Source organism: Uloborus diversus, chromosome 4 (genome assembly GCF_026930045.1).
Source record: "Uloborus diversus isolate 005 chromosome 4, Udiv.v.3.1, whole genome shotgun sequence".
Taxonomy (NCBI): Eukaryota; Metazoa; Arthropoda; class Arachnida; order Araneae; family Uloboridae; genus Uloborus; species Uloborus diversus.
The window spans coordinates 146822515-146839929 of NC_072734.1; positions in this window are offsets into that span (position 1 = coordinate 146822515).

Genomic DNA, 17415 nt, shown 5'->3' on the forward strand with positions numbered 1-17415 from the left:
TTAAACACACCTGTGTTTTACGACAAACTACAGCCAACCAACATCTTTTGTAAGGTTTCGTAGAATATCCTACACTTTTATGGCTCTTTGCGTCTTTATATGGTACTAAAAATATATATATATATCGTTTATATTGACTTTTGTACTAAAATTTCGCATCGGTTGCAGGCGTTTTTTTTTTTTTTTTTTTTTTGTAATTCTTTGTAATTGCATTTAGTTTGGTGCAATTATTTCGTAATCTATCAGTGAAAATCTGAATAACAGATTATTTAGACTAAACCTTAATCGTTTTGATGCAGGGCAGTAACTATGTTTTTGTTTCGGAGAGGGTTTTACAAACGCATAGTTTGGGAAATCTGAATAATCAATAAAATTCAATTTCATTCCTATACTGCATTTATTTTTGTTTCTCTAGGTTATTTAAGGAGGGAGGGGAAGGCGGCTAGGGAGAGAGAGGCATTAAAAAGAAAGACGTTTCAGTAAAATATGACAAAAACATATAACGTACACATAAAAGGCCAAAATCTGATGTGCACGCTGTATAACTTCACCCCTGTTAAATAGTTGATGTCCTTTTAATAACTCAAAAGAATAGATGCGTGTACTCATATACGCGCATTCGAAGTAATCCTTCTAAAATAAGAAGCAAAAAGTATGTTAAATATAAAGTTTGACCCTTAAATATAAGTTTTTTTTCTGTTTTTGTTTTTTGTTTGTTTGTTTGTTCGTGACAGGCGATCAAGATCTGAAAGAAAACGCTGTATTATTTTCTGAGAAGTGATACTCGCAATAACAGCTATAAAAATAAATACTGCGCATAAGGTATTAAGTTTGTACAGTTCTTTAATAATAATAATGTACTTTTTCATATGAAGCTGAATAAGACATAAATAAAATAGCGAAAAAAAAATCAGAAAAAAAGTATGATGAAAAGTAATCTTAGGAATGACTTTGAAAAATTTCGGAAGGGGTTTGAACCCTAAAAACCTACCCATTAAATACGGCTGTGATCAACGGTAAAAAACCATAAAAACTGCTAAAAAGTATTATTTTATTTTTAAGTCACAGTAATTTCATGTATGGTGTTTCACAAATCTTTTGAGAGAGTGGATATTTTATTTTATCTCAGTGCCTGAATGTGATTGTATATGCTCAGGTTTTCAGTAATTTATGATGTAAGTATGCTTGTCATCAAAGGTAAACATTGAACCCTGCTGGCTCATTTTGCACCACTTTTAGCACAATTAGCTTCGAAATTCAACTATTAAAAGCCTAATGTTACTTTCTACTTGCAAGTTTGTAAAATCAGCGTTTACATTTTATTCTACAAAATAAAGTAACGCAGAACATAATATTTCTGAAGTTACTCTTTTTAAGATACTCTTGATTGCTAATTGAAAGCTGCTGGAACACCTTATCCAACAAAATAATATTTTGATCAATATAATGAATGATTGAAATATTTTGGATGATATGAAACATAAAAGTTTGATCTAAATGTAATCGAATTTTTAATTAAAATCATAGACCATGCCGTACAATCTAGCGGATAATCTGTGCCGCGGATAATCCAAACGCCGATACTGTATTACTATATATGCTTAAAGCGGTGGTCTCAATCTGCGGGTCATTGTATATATCTTTATATATGTATTTAAGTTTTTAGCAGGCAGTAAATCAGGAAAAAAGTTATACACATACATACAAAAAAGGTAAAAAATCCATACGAAAATTTTAGCATTAAATTATTCGTCCTTATTGCCAAGTTCCTTGCAAATAAATATTTTAAATTATCCAATTGGTTTGTTTCCGAAATTTTAAAAGTATTTTTTTTCTGTAAGAGCATGCTTGAAAACATGGGATTAACCATTTTTTTTAATAATTTGACAAAATTTAATATTTTTTAACAATTATTTTATTTGGTGCACGGATTGAAATTCGTGTTTTACGCTTTTGCACATGACATCACAAGTGATGAAATGCTATTCACTGATGCCATTAGCGCACAGCGCAAATTACCATGTCCTGGCACTACGGTTGACGGCAAAGCGTAAACATTAAGCGCGGCAATGGAGTAGCAAGCCAAAACTTCTCACTTGTGACGTCATAAAGACCACTTCCTATTTCCGAGATCGGACATTTAAAAAAATAATGAATAAAAAAATAACTGTTGGAAAAATAAAAATTTCTTCTTGATCCCTGTTTTTTTTTTTCCTTATTCTATCTATTTTAGTGACTAAAAGTAGTACTTTTGACTGAAAGAAACAACAACATTATTCTTTAAATAATCAATACCATGTATAAATGTTTTTAAAAAAAAATGAACTGTAACAAATTACAACATGCAAGTGCGATTAACATCCGATGAATACGTATGAGTCTACCAATGTTTTGAACTGCTACAGTTTTAAAAAAATGTAGCTAAATGGTAAATTTAAAGTATATTTTACAATTTGAAATGTGGCCAAAGTGGTTCATTGTAGTTTTTACGAGCAGTTGCATCCATTACAGATGTTTAAAATTAATTATTACTGGACATAATTACTTTGATGTTGTTAATTAACGAAATCATTTAACTTTCCGTTCCATATGTTTCAACAACTTTAAATAAAAATGATACTAATATAAATACCATCTGACATTCACAAATGCTTCATTTATTTTCTTTGAAAAAGTTACGATTAATGTTTCGTGATTTCATTCTTCATATTTGCATAATAGGAAGAACAAAAAATAGAATAAACTGAATTCAAGCTAGCTACGCTCATTACAACTTCCGATCTAAATAATTGATAACGCTTTATTTACGTCTCATTTTTTTAAAAACATAGGTAGATAAATATTTAACACTGCATCCAACTGTGCGTTTGATTACATAAGGAAGGGTAGAAGGAACGAAGGGTAGAAGGAAGGGTACGTACTTTCTTAAAAGTGTAGAAAAGCAGAATAGAGTGAACTACAATCTTAAATTAAAGAGTATTTTCTGCTGAAAATACATGATAAGATTTTGTATTGACAAATATATGCTTATCTTCTTTGTATCCAGTGCAGATCCAGCCTCAGCTTGTTCACACATTTTGCCCTTTCCACCTAGGTCCTCTAAACATTCAATTTTTCACTTAGTCAAAATAGATTGTTCTCATTATTTTTACTTTCTGGCGCCCATGTTCAGGCTACTGCGGCTTTTTTTGTTGCTTGATGGTAGTTCTTGACTGCTCTTTGTTTTGGTCTGCATTTGATATTGTTTTTTACCATAATACATTTTGAAGTTCTTTTAGTTTACCAACCAACTTCTGTCTATGCCATGCGATGTTTTTGCTTCGTTTTGGCAAATCTCCATTTTTTGGTTCAGTATAAATGTTCTTAACATCGAACATAAAATGCTGATTTGTGCCTTACCTTGTCACAAATTTTGTTTATGGTTCTTATGTTTGTTTTATGAAGAGATTTGCTATAATCTAGCAAAACTCGGCGTTTTTTTAGATACCTGCCTGCTAGCTATAAAGTCCGCTTAGGGGAAGGTTGCTCTCAATGAACCGGTTCCATGACTGGACCTCGAAGACATTTTCCCCACCAGAGTTTTCTCAAACACGAAATCAGTTTAATGTCTTCTTTTGTCTCAAAACTGTCCAATGTAGAATCGTAATATAATAGAAAATAAGTAAAATACAGCCAGTGAATAACTGAGAGCATGTAACGTGCTAAAGCATAATCCTTGTCGTCAAGTAAAATCTTTGTGGATCAAAATTTTTGAACATGGATGAAACAGGACTCGATTTTGTTTAAAAGAGGCCCCATGAAGTTTCATCTAAGAAGAGTTTAAGTCACATGATAGAAAATATCAAGTGGTGAACGACGTGTGGTGACAAAAGCTGTGTTGTGTGAGTCCTGAGGGGTTTTTACATTTCTTCTGCGATAGAAAAGTAATTTTAAAAATCAATTTTCTCTTTTTGAATAACTTACTATTATTTGTAGTGTTTGTTTATCTCGTGTTTCAACAATTTATATTTTGCGGTTTGATTTTCTTATTTGAGAATGTGGTCCATCGATGGAAACTCAATTGTCCATCCATAGCAACTGGTTCCCATGAATGAACCACATGCTAAAATATTTATTTTTAATTTTTATTTTTTATTGAATGCAGTTAACATAAAAGCGAATAGTTTTATTAAAATAGAAATATACTGAGTAATTATTTCTATCGTCAATATAAAAGTTTGAGTCTGAACTACTTCCTAAAAAAGGTCAAAAGTGTTATGGGGTGCATAAATGGAAACCTTCCCCTATTAGAATATCGGGTAAAGGAATATCCCGCCTAATGTGATAAGCTTCCGATGTACCAACCATAGTTATTCGTTGTTTTGATCCCGGATAATGGAATATCCCACTTATTAGAATACTAGCTGCGTTGGCCGACTTTGCCCGGTCTATTTTAAAAACAAAAATTGTGTCAAGTGACGTATATTCAACAATCAGACATAAATAAAAGAAAAAAAAAATCATCATGCAAAATTTCAACTCCAAACAATGACGACAGATATTAAAATACTTTTAAGAAATTAAAACAAGAAGTTCTGTCTAGAACTAGACGAGCCTACTTTCCCGTATACCCATACTACTTTCTATTACCTGATCAATGTTCTCAAAAATAGCTAAAATCGCAAATTTTTTTCAAATATATTTTTAAAATAATTTAAGTTGATTTCTAGGAATAAAATATTCCTCACTTATCTAAAAAAAATTAGATGCGTAAAAAAATAAAAAAAAGCAGCAACTTTTAAACAAAGCAGCTAATACACTTTTTGACATTAAAAAAATCTTTAACAGCTTTCAAAACGAAAAAATAATAATTAAAATTAATAAGCTCATTAAAATAAATTCATCATATCAAAAAAAAAAAAAATCGTTAATTTTCCCCCTTTTGCCAAAAACAATTTTTAAATGAATTAATGCGCTTACCAAAATAAATAAAAACAATAAAATGTCAACTTAAAGAAATAATTTTTTATTGTCAAAAAAAAAAAAAAAATCGTCTGCGCATATCTTTATGTAGAAACAAAAATGACTTCGAGTTTATTCACCGAAAACTGAATACCTAAATTAAAACTTTAGCGTAAAAATAAAAACAAGTCAGATCCACAATAATTATTTCACAGTCAAAACCATAGCTGCGGAGTCGGAGTCGGAGTCAATCTCATTTTGGGGTAAAGGAGTCGGAGTCGAATATCTAAGAATCGGAGTCAGTCATTTGTCCTCCGTGTATAAATTTTTTCAAAAGCTACGAAGTCGGAGGAGTCGGAGTCCGATTAATTGTCGGGCACAGGAGTCGGAGTCGGGGTCAAGTGCCCCTAAATTCTTGGAGTCGAAGTCTGGAGTTTGGCGTCAAGAGCTATTTCCAACAAAATTTGTTTGAAGTAAATCCGCCTTCAAGTACGGAATCTACACTGACTTTCAGTTTCCCCATAGGCGCTAATGTTAAGGGATTTGAACTGTTCAAAATTGAACAGAAAATTGTTCAAATCAAAAAGATATTTTATATACAAGTTTTTCATCAAACGCTTTTTCCTACAAAGTTTGTTTGAAGCAAATTCACCTCACACTTCGGAATTGCCTTGAATTTCCCCGTAGGCGCTAATGTTAAGTTTTTTTGAACTGTTCAAAATTGAACAAAAAATAGTTCAAATCAAAAAGTGAAGTATGGGAATGAGATGTCCTTGCCGAGATCTTTCGAACAAAAAAAAGTTTGTTCGAATCGGACTATTCATTCAAAAGTTATTAGGGGGGACAGACAGACAGACCGACAGACAGACCGACAGACAGACAGACAGACAGACCGACAGACATTTTTCCCCATCTCAATACCCTACTTTCCAATTTTTAATTTTTCAATATTTATTCAATTATTTTATTTATTTTTGACTTTTTTTTTTGTTTTTTGCGATATTTTTAAGATGTATTACGCCTTCTTTCATGCTTTCTTCTTCTTTTTCTGTCTTTTACTGGGAAAGTAGGCTAATAAAATGAGAAAGATGGATTTAAAAAGCGTAACTATGGAAACAAAAAATAAAATAAGTTTCAGAATTGAAAATGAGAAAGATAGAAACAATGGATTCAAAAAGCGTTACCGTGGAAACGCAAAATGAAATGGTTAAAAACTTGAATAGAGAACAGATTTTTGAACTACATTTAATTCGCTTGTAACTTTTTTTTCTAATGGAGATAGAGAATTAAACTTCCGACCATAGGTCGAGTTAGATCTGGAGTGAAAAAGGTAGCTCTTTTCAATGGTGTCAAAACGAAAACTGTAGGACAATTCATTCACATTTTATTGATAAATTTAATGAAGAAAGTAGTGCCTAAATTTCAGCTAAGCCTAATCGCGACTAATTTTTAACCCCCATATTCGGGAATTTATGTGAAAATTGGGCCTAAATTGGAATAAAAGAAGAACTATTCATCGAATTTTTTTTCGAACTGGTCTGCAAACCTTCTCAGGACTTAAAAGAACAAATTGTGAAAATTTCAGCGAAATCGGTCGTGTAGTTCTCGAGTTTTGCGAGTTCAAACAAACAGAGGCTTTTTGGACACTTCATTTTATACTATGTAGAGATTTTTGCGTGGCAAATTAGCTATTTGATTGAACGAGCTCGACTGTATTTTGATAGTTGAAATTTTCACCCTAACTCCAGCGGATTAACACTAAACTCCAGTAGGTAGCGTTCATTGTTGACCACTTTCTAGTTTCTTCATTCTCCTAAAACGACAGTCTTACCAGTAAAACAGTTAAGTTACCGGATCCAGTTCAGCCTTGCCAAAATAAAGCATTTCCCTCCATGGTCAAACAGTACCAAAAAAATATTATCAAATTATCATACTATGGCGCGAAATTCATTGTTGAGGACGTCAGAGCATTACTCGATCAGTGAATTCGCGATCTATATATGAGGATGTTCCTTCAAAATAACCTTAAATTTGAAACTTTACTTGTATGCTGTTTGCGCTGTGTTGGCAATACACATGAGAGTCTACACGTTTGATGAGCAATTAAAAAAGCGTCGCTGAGTTGTTCTGCTATTTGGCAACAAATTTTGCAACAAATCAAAATTCGTCAAGTTCAGAGACATTTCAAACCTGGTTAGAGCTCCAGAATTTACAAGATTTTTTTTCCAATGAAGCTGTATAAGTGACCCACCGCAAGAGGCGTCTGGGCCACAACCAGATCTAGTGCCTCCCCGACAATGCATCAGTCTTTCGTGTGTCATCATTAAGGCGCTGATGCATGACACAGTAGTGTTTTCGACGCCCAGATTCCACCAGATGGAGGCACCTGGGCTCGCATTTGATGCGAAATCGCACTAGGAATTTAACTTAGCCGAGGGATATTCTAAGTCAAACGAATACCCAAGGGATTTTTTACATGTCGCATAATCATACGACATAGGCGCTGAAGATTTTCTGCATCTCGAAAATCCACAGACTGGCCACCCAGGTTAGTACCTGGGTCCCCAGACGTAGAAACCAGCGCCTAAAGCCCTGGTTTCCTAGAAGCGAAATCACCGAGCTTCGACGTCGCTGCTCGGCGTGACGCTTAAATCAAAGTCAAATGATTCTGACGTGGCCACTGGCGACGTCCATTTCGCTCGGGCGTGCATGCGCAGAAGAATCAACTTTTCCTCTGGGCGATAAGTGACGCCGAAGGTCGGCGATTCGCTCCTAGGAAACCAATGCTTAACCACCACGCCACCAGCCGGCATTTACGAGAATATTTACGTGCATTTGTTCCATCTATAATATAAATGGAAGCTTCGCCGATTTTTAAGTCGGTCACATATGAGTAAGAGGACTTCTTGCTTCATAATAAAAGCCTAAATGATGTGCTTTTGTCATAGCGTTTTATCGTGTTTGAAACTGAATACGTGTTTATCGTTCTGATTGCGGTGATTTATTAGTATTGTTTAGCTGCTGGATAACTTAGCAATTCTGTTGATTTATTCATAGATATTCCATATATATTTGCTATGTTTTTATAGAGGCTGATCACACAGAACACCTGAATCATTTCCAAGAACACCTGAAGAGAGTTCTTGAAGGGCAGAGCAACAAGGCTGGTTAACAAGGCTCCCTTGTTAACGATATTGATGTACAGTCGAACCCGCTTAATGAAACGAACATTTTGCCACGAAAAAATATTCTAATAAGCGGGATATTCCAACAACTGAGATCAAAATAGCACATTGCATTGGTCTGGTACATTGCAAATGTACTATTACATTAAGCGGGATATTCTTTTAACCGATATTCTAATAAGCGGGCTGGACTGCACTCCTTCAACATTTGTCACATTTTGTCTTCTGTATTAAAAGAAATACAATTAATGAAAACTACGTACCAGCTTTCGTCCGATGATCAAATCATTTCTTTTATGTGAAAATGTTTGTTACCATATTCTCCATTCATCAATTTAGAAAATAAATTTTGGCAAAGAGCTAATTAAATCAATATAACCGGCAAAATTATTTATAAATGACAGGAACGATATTCAACTGTTCTTGGTTTTGAAAGTGTTAATGTGTTGACAGTTAAAATATTTATTTTCTTTATTTTAGAAAGAACATTGTTGTTGGCAATGACGAATTTCCATTAATGTGCTTAAAATGAAAAATACAGTAGACAATAATTGCGCAATGCAATAATTGAGTTGTCCAATGTGTAATGAAACGAGCTGATGTGTGTATCACATAACATCCTTTCACTCCAATTGAATGTCATTTCCCCATTATTGGCATTTTCAATGTGATTCAATAATTTACTCTCTAAGTATCACCAACAGTGGCCAAATTGAGAATAGATTTCTAAAAAAAAATCGCACAATTTGTCGCCAAATTTGCAACAAAACTTGGCGACCAAAATACTGGCGATATATTGCCAAGTGTCCGCCAAATTATAACACCACTTGAGTTTACATCGAAATCAACAATGATTCCCTCCCCCAAAAAAAGGGGCAAAATACCCCTTTAGAAACACCCGAATGCAACCAAAAGGGAAGGTGCACAGCTAGACCCCACTAGAAGTCTACGTACCAAATTGCAACTTTCTAGGGCATACCGTTCTTGCGTTATGCGACATATATACGCACATACGCACATGCATACATACGTACATACAGACGTCACGAGAAAATGCATTTTAATTAACTCGGGAATCATCATTACAGATATTTCGCGTATCTATACATTCTTAGGCACTTATCCACGTGTGATCAAGATGAAAAAAAACTCAACATTCATTCGGGGGTGAGTAAAATGGAAATTAAAGTCGATTTTTGAGTGAAAATTTTTTCCCGAATATAATACTTTCTTTTTTGTAAAAGGAAGTAAAAAGTGCGCTGGTTAACCGAAATGAGGTGAAATTCATACTCGAGTTGGTTCAGTAAGAGTATGAAGAGTATGGTCTTTGCATTATATTCAACATGGATTCAAAGAACACAAGAATCCTTGTAAATCTGGGTCCTTTCAGCCAAAAATTGAAATCACGGAACACGTTACTGCCGTGGGCAGATAAACGGCAGGATCTGCAGAAATGAGTTTTCGAGATGTTTGACGAAATATGTGTTGGATTCAATACTAACAATAGGGAAATATTGTAATTAGACGTTTTTGTCGCTCCTTTTTCTTCGGCAAAAACCAATAAGCAAGCTTGTACATCAAAGCCAACATACAATAGATGAAAAAATGAAAAAAAGAAAAATGAAAAATTTGCTGTTACTGCTCTTTACCTGCCCACGGCAGATTATGTCTCAATTTTTCATTTCTCTTTTCCACTTTCAGGGTATTTGGTAATCTATAATGAGTAAGCAGATACTTTGACGAATGTTTCAAAATATTATTCTTCTAATGAAATACTTTATTAAGGGAATTCTTCTTCAAATCAAGGTAATAAATGCAATGTTCGGTTTTAAAAAATGACGCACGTCTCTTTAATATCGCTAGTAACAATGCTGTCGAATATCATAAAAAGTAATGGACAATGTATTTTTTAAAATAATATCTAAAAAACTGTTGTAACGCTTATGAAACTATTTACTATCGTAAATATGTTATTTCATACGGTTTCATTCCTTAAGTTGCATTAATATTAAGAATGAAATGAAAAGTACAATTTAATTAAAAACCAACACTTTTTTTCCTTAAAGGAATATATTTTATATTTATGCATGAACATCCAAATTAACAAACGTCCGTAAGAAGTCTGTGTTGGTTTAAAATAATGTTAAGATCCGAATAAGATATTTTATTCGAAGCTTAAAAGAATGCCATTGTACCAAAGATAATAAATGCATTTAAAATAAATTAATATCATCAACTTGTTTCTTTTATTTTAGGTTAAAGAACATGTGAAGTCACTAATCTATATTGGTATAAACTGCATTACGTGTATTGCTTCCTAACCATATTAAAATATTTTGCAGTTTTATCTTGTCTGGTTTTTAATAATAAAAATTTAAACTGATATAACCACACAGAAACAAACTCTGGAATATCTTATTATTCCATGAAAATATTTCCAATCATATAAAAATAAGCTTTTTGTCTGCAGTTTTATCAAAATAATCTTTTAAATAAAATCATATCCTTTTTATTACGTATCATATCATATAATTGAATCTTCTTGGCGGAGAAAATTCCTGCAAAGCATAAAATAAACGTTATCAAACTCTGCTTACGAAGAAATAAAAGCATTTCCTTAGATAAGACATCCCCAAAAATTTCTCCCCTGAAATATTTTTATTTATTACCTCAAAAATCATATTTATGGCTTTCATTTGATATGAGAAAGGAAAATAAAACAAACTTTTCGAAATTTTCCTCACGTTTCCTTCTCTCCAGATACCAATAACACTTTAACATTAGCTTAGAAGGGAAACCCATTATCAGTTCTCATACTTTTTATCAGCGTCGTAACGTATTTCCACGCAGATCTTCAAAGAGGGGTTTGGTTCTTTAAAAAACGTGACCTTTATTTTTCTGTTAACCTGCATACTTGTGCACATTGATCATAACTTGCTTCAAACAAAATGCAATAAAATTCCATGCCCATCCGGAAATTTGTATCGTTAAAAATTATCTCTCTCAAACACACTTATTTTAAGTTACAAGCATTTCCTTCCTGTAGAAAGGAGATATAAATTAAACACCGCACGATTTTTTATACTTTCAAACGGGTTGTTTTATGTTTTCTCTTTTGCTTCACGTATTTTCTCTGTGTTTAATTGCAGAGATTCTTTTAGGGACTCATTATAGTTCCAGATCTTTTGAATGCTGAAACATCATTAACCAAAAAAAAAAAGAATATTAACGAAGAAATAAATTCACAAAATTTAAGATTCCAATTTTTTTTCCTTGGTGGTTTTGAATTCCAAATCCAAAACTAGATAAATCTTTCGAAGGTTTATAGGGTAGACGTACCAGTGAATGAACATTTAAAGGCAATTACATTTTCAAAAGCTCATTGCATTCTTAAAAACTAGCTATTGGCACGGATAGTAAAAACAGTTTAGCTGTACATGTAATTATTTTTAAAAAAAATGTGAGAATGTTTATGGTTCTGAATTAATTTTCTTGGGTTGATGAAATGGAAAAAAGGGCCTGTACCCGAAGAATGAGCACTCCTCAACCAGTAGAGACACACAGCATTTTCCAGTCATTTTCTTTTTGGAAATATATAGAAAGGAGTTACTACTGCCGATGCATTTAAACAAAGTGTTTAGATGTTTAAAATTGTTTAAAAAAACCGAGCGGATCATTCATTGGTCGATCTGCATTATCAGGCGTTCAGTATCAAAACCAAGTCAAGTCTTGTTGCTTCAAAAGAGTTTTTTTTTTTTTTTTTTTTTTTTTTTTTTGTCTGCTGCAAAAAATATAAAGAATGAATTGAGTAGTTTTTGATACTAAGCACCACATATGGATGGTATCTAGATGTAATAGACACAAAGTACAGTGATAATATTCATATGAAATTATCTTTGAAGGATTGGTGGAAAATTTAATTTAATTGTTTTCTTTCTTAAGTTCACCCTGTTTCCGCTTAACACAAAAAAGGTAAACTCTCTTTCTACAAGCAAAAGTTTCATACAATTTACAACTTAGGCTCAGTATCATAACTAAATTCTATCTGAACAAAATTTACATGAATGTTAAATTGTCCAAAAATGGTAGAAAAATACTTTTTTAATGGCACTCAATAATTTATGGTTGTTTCGGCTTCCTTCTATGCACCTGCAAAAATATACGTATATTTTAGAATTTTGAGCCAACGGCTATCATCTACCTACATCCAATTGACTGATTGATTTTTAAAGGCTAAATGATCGAAAAAGATCTGAAAAAATCTAATAATAAAAAAAAATACCTACTGAAAAAACACGTTCTTGATGTAAATGCAGTTGAAATTATGACTTATACAGTTATAATTACTAACGTATATAAACCGTGTAACCGATTATTGTATTATTATCATTAAAATGGCTTAATAAAAATGTTTGTAGTTTTCGGAACTGCATAACAAGCTAACACCTACAACCTCCACAATTACAGCTCAGATCCCTGTTTCTGTGCACAGTACAAATCCTCGACCCTTACTCAACTAATTCCGACATTCTCCATAGATGTAGAATGCATGTATAACACTACAAGACCACCCATTTTAGGAAGTTTAGTCATATTCGGTCAGACTTTACCCAAAACTTTTTCTGATGCTCTTCAAAACATCTACGAACATTTTTAGCTCTATTACAGACAGCAGTGTTATTTTGTAATCCAGATCAAATGACATTCTGTGTCACATTAGCAAAGCATGTACGAGGGTTGATCCAAAAGTAAGATTTCCATCATTTTTACAATTATACAGCACTGTCTATTCTCATTGAAATTAACATTGCTGGAAAGAGAAAACCTTTCTCTATTTTTATACATAATTGCCATCTTTTCTGTGCATTATTGTCGACGTTGCCTTAATTTTTGTTTCCAGTGTTACAAAATTCCACTGCCAGCCCGTTGAGGGAGCTTTTCACCACCCTTTTTGACATCGTCGTCGCTCCGGAAACGTTGACTATCAAAGTGTTCCTTGAACTTAAGAAACTAGTGGTAATCACTAGACTCGAGCTCCAAACTGCAATCAAGAACGGAGTGGTTTGTTAAAAGTCATGCCCCATCCTGGCGGTGGAGCTCTGTCACACTCGATACAGAAGTTAAGGCACCGTCGACAATAATGAGCAGAAAAAGATGGCGATTATGTTTAAAAATAGAGAATGTTATTTCTTTCCAGCGATGTAAATTTCAATGGGAATAGTGCTTTATCTTTGTAAAATTGATGGGAACCTTATTTTTGGATCGACCCTCGTACTATTTCATGTGCTGAATCAATTAAGTACCCTTTAAGATTCAGATGCTTCTCTTTTTATTTCCACTGTTGATTTAGAGAGCATCAAGTTTTTTATGTTTATTTTTATTTATCTTATTTTTATTTAATTTTTTTTTCAGTACCATTGATTTTAAGTTTCTGATACAAATCTAAGCAAATATTCTTGCAGGCTAAATATGCACAATAAAAAATAGATGAAGTTAAAATTTTACTGTTTTATTTTGATTAATAGTTCTTGATTTTCTTCTCCTTTAACTCACTCATTAGTGAAAGTCACTTAAAATAGTGTTGATTTAAGATGTCTCGCAAGATGTTTAACTGCAAATACTTGACAAAAAAGTGTTTTTGTAACTTAAATGAGCGATATTTTCAGTGAAATGAATTTATGCTCAAGGGATAAAAAATTAAGTGTTTCTCACATTGTGCTGATGCTTCAAAAGGAAACGTAATGATGCAATTTGGGGGAGAATTTTTTTCAAACCACCAGAAAGACTCGAAATATATTCTAGTTTCACCACAAACACTTCTGAAACATATTTCATACATTCCATAACGGTTCTGTCTTAACCACTATAATTTTGAATGCGTGAGCGCATTCAAAAACGAGAAAAATCAATTCTCAAAAGAAAGAGTTTTCTCACAAATATTCTAATAATTCAATATCTTTAAAATCCTTTGAACGTTGTCTGACAGATGGGAAGATTTGTGGCAATATAAATCAAAATGCAGCAATCAGAAATATGTTTTCCAATACGAAATAAAACTGATATTTTTATTGCATCAATTTAAATGATTTTCGGAATTCTTTCAGAGTATTGCTAGGTTGCTACAGCGATTTGATAAATCCATATACACATTTATTGCCCTTCTCCGGGAATTCTTCAGTAAGATCGGAGCTGAATGCCTTGCACTGATATAGACAATTTGTTTCATTTCGGGAGCACGAATTTCTTAAACGGGTGTAATAGTGACTACTGAAATGGCGTTGTGCATATGCACGTTTTAATAATATGTTTTATAGTTAATTAACTTCATGATTAGGGCCACTCCACCGTTACGATCAGAACAATTCGAGTAGGTAATTTCATCAACATTTTGTTATAGATCTTAACATTTTAACTAAACAGGAGTAATAGTCCAGTCATATTATACAAAAAACGAGCTGATGTTGCATCACGTGACTTTCTTTTACTCCAATTTAATGTCATTTCCCCATTACTGGCAATTTTAATGTGATTCAATAGTTTACTCTCAAAATATCACCAACGTTGGCCAAATTGAAATCAGATTTAAAAAAAAATAAAATATAAAAGAAATCGCCAAATTTGCCGCCAAGCTAGCAAACAAAAGACTGGCGATATATCGCCAAGAGTCCGCAAAAATGTCCAAAAGACCCCTTTAGAAACACCCGAATGCAACCAAAAGGGTAGGTGCACAACTAGACCCCACTAGGAGTCTACGTACCATATTCCAACTTTCTAGGACATACCGTTCTTGATCTATGCGACATACATACGCACATCCGCTCATACGCACATCCGCTCATACGCACATCCGCTCATACGCACAACCGCACATACGCTTATATATACATACGTACATACAGACGTCACGAGAAAACTCGTTGTAACTAACTCGGGAATCATCAAAATGGATTTTTCGCTTGTCTATACGTTCTTAGGCACTTATCCACGTGTAGTCGAGTCGAAAAAAAAACCTCGTCATTCATTCTGGGGTGAATAAAATGGAAATTAAGATCGATTTTTGAAAGAAAATTTTTTCGCGAATATAAGGTAAATGCACCAGTAGTGGCCACTGCTTCGGTAGTGGCCACTTTAAGGTTTATTTTAAGGTTTAAAAATAAGGATTCTAGGGGTCCCAGTGGATTCAAACTTGCAGGAGGTAGACCTCAGGCTATAGTGTAGTGGGCAGTTCAAGGAGGAGTAGGTAGGGCATCATGGAAAATTGTTATCAACTACTTAATACAGTCACCTGGATTGTCGATGTTTTTTCAGCATTCTTCTAACGCTTCTCCGTAACGAGGTATATAGACATTGTGTTGTATTATGAATAGAACAATGCTCAAAAATAATATTTTTGGAACTGTAACCATGTTATGAAATGTGAAAGATCATGTTTGGAACGTTTTCAACTCGAAATATTTGCATTTTTGGCTGACAGTTTACCTGGCCACTACTGGTACCAAAAAAGTTGGAAAATTCAAAAGTGGCCACCGAATGGCCACTATTGAATCAGGAAGGTTTTTCATTAATCAACTCAATTTTCCTTTTAATAGGTAGTAATCTCTTTACATAAAAACCTGCCTCATTTCTGACATAATATTATTGTGTGATCTAGTAGTGGCCACCTGGTGGCCACTACTAAACAGCAATATGGCCACTACTGACTCATGTACATTATATAATGGCCACTGATTTATCAAATTTGAGGTTTGAAAAAAAATGAACAAATTGACATTCTGGCATTTTTTAAAAATGGGACGATTAAGGAATAGAAGGGCTATAATATGCTCATTGAGTTTCAAATATGGTGATTGACAGTGTAGGCCTACAGTTCAAAAAAGCCACAAAAATATGCTTCCCTGTGTCCGCTGCTAGTGCGTTTACCTCTTCCATGGACACGGACAGGCCCGGATTACTCAACAGTCCATTCCCAAGGCCCATACGCCCTGGCCTAGGGACGCATATCACGGGGGGGGGGGATTTTTAAATAACTTGTAGGTTAAAAAAAAAACAGGAATTTGGCACGCTAGTACAAAAGGAGGAGAAACATTCTACTAGAACTGAGAGAGAAAGATTGTAACCTGCTTGCTGAGCAGGTAAAAAATGAAGGGGGAAGGGCATAATGCTTGATCGAAGTTATCCCTTTTCTAAACAAAGCAGATATTTTTAAATTTCTTAGATTTAAGCAATCATTTCTTAAAAATACAGATTTTTTAAGGTAAAACACTTATTAGAAGTAAATCACACACAGTAAAATTAGAAAAAGCCATGATATTTAAAATTCCCAGTTATAACGCTTGTTTATGGAACAATTTTTTCTCTTTGGTAGTCTAAATCATGCCTGTAAGTATGTGTTTTGCAATTTATAATCTATTGATTCACATTTATTTATGACTGCCAATAGTCAGGGACGTCCAAAATTCAAATTTTTAGGAAAGGGGAAATTACCAGTTTACCGGAAAAAACTTCAAAGCTAACCGAATAAAAAATAGGAGCATGGTGTACTACTAGTAGTTTTCTAAATTATCTGTAACTAGCAATAATTTAGTAGTTACTAAAATTATGTTTACGATAAATAGCATAAATAATCAGAAAAAAATAAAATATTAAAGTGCTTAAAAAATAATTTACCAGACAATACCAGATATTTACCGCCAAAGTTTTATGATAGATTACAAATATTGTAAAATTTCCGAATTTGTAAAATATGTAACATTTACGGACTTTTTAAAAATTTTACCTTCGAAAATTCCCTGATTTCTGTATTTTATCGATGTACAAAACGTCCGTAATTAATTCTACAGACCAATTTTATTTTCTAAAATCTTCATTAAATTAAGACATATCTGAGAATTAATGATAATTTTTATGAATCTCTTGAATCAACACGGATGATTTAAAATTTTTGCATCGAATGCGATCGGCAAAATTAGAAGTCTAAAAATCCTCAACTACGCAATAAGATATATAAAGAGTGTTAAAAATAATGCTAAATACATAATTATAAATGTCCAAAAGGTAAAATCACAAGGAAAAGAAAAATGAGCGAGTATTAAACATGCGGATGCAATCGGAATTAGAAATGTGTGAAAAATTGTGATTAACACGTAATAGCGTAAAAAATGGCCAAGATGCGTAAGTTTAAGCTAATGTGTAGAATTCGATAAATATGCATGTTCTTGAACTCAAAATCCATGACCAATTGTCGATTTCCATGATTTTTGAGCACTTTTTGCCGAAAATCATGATTTTC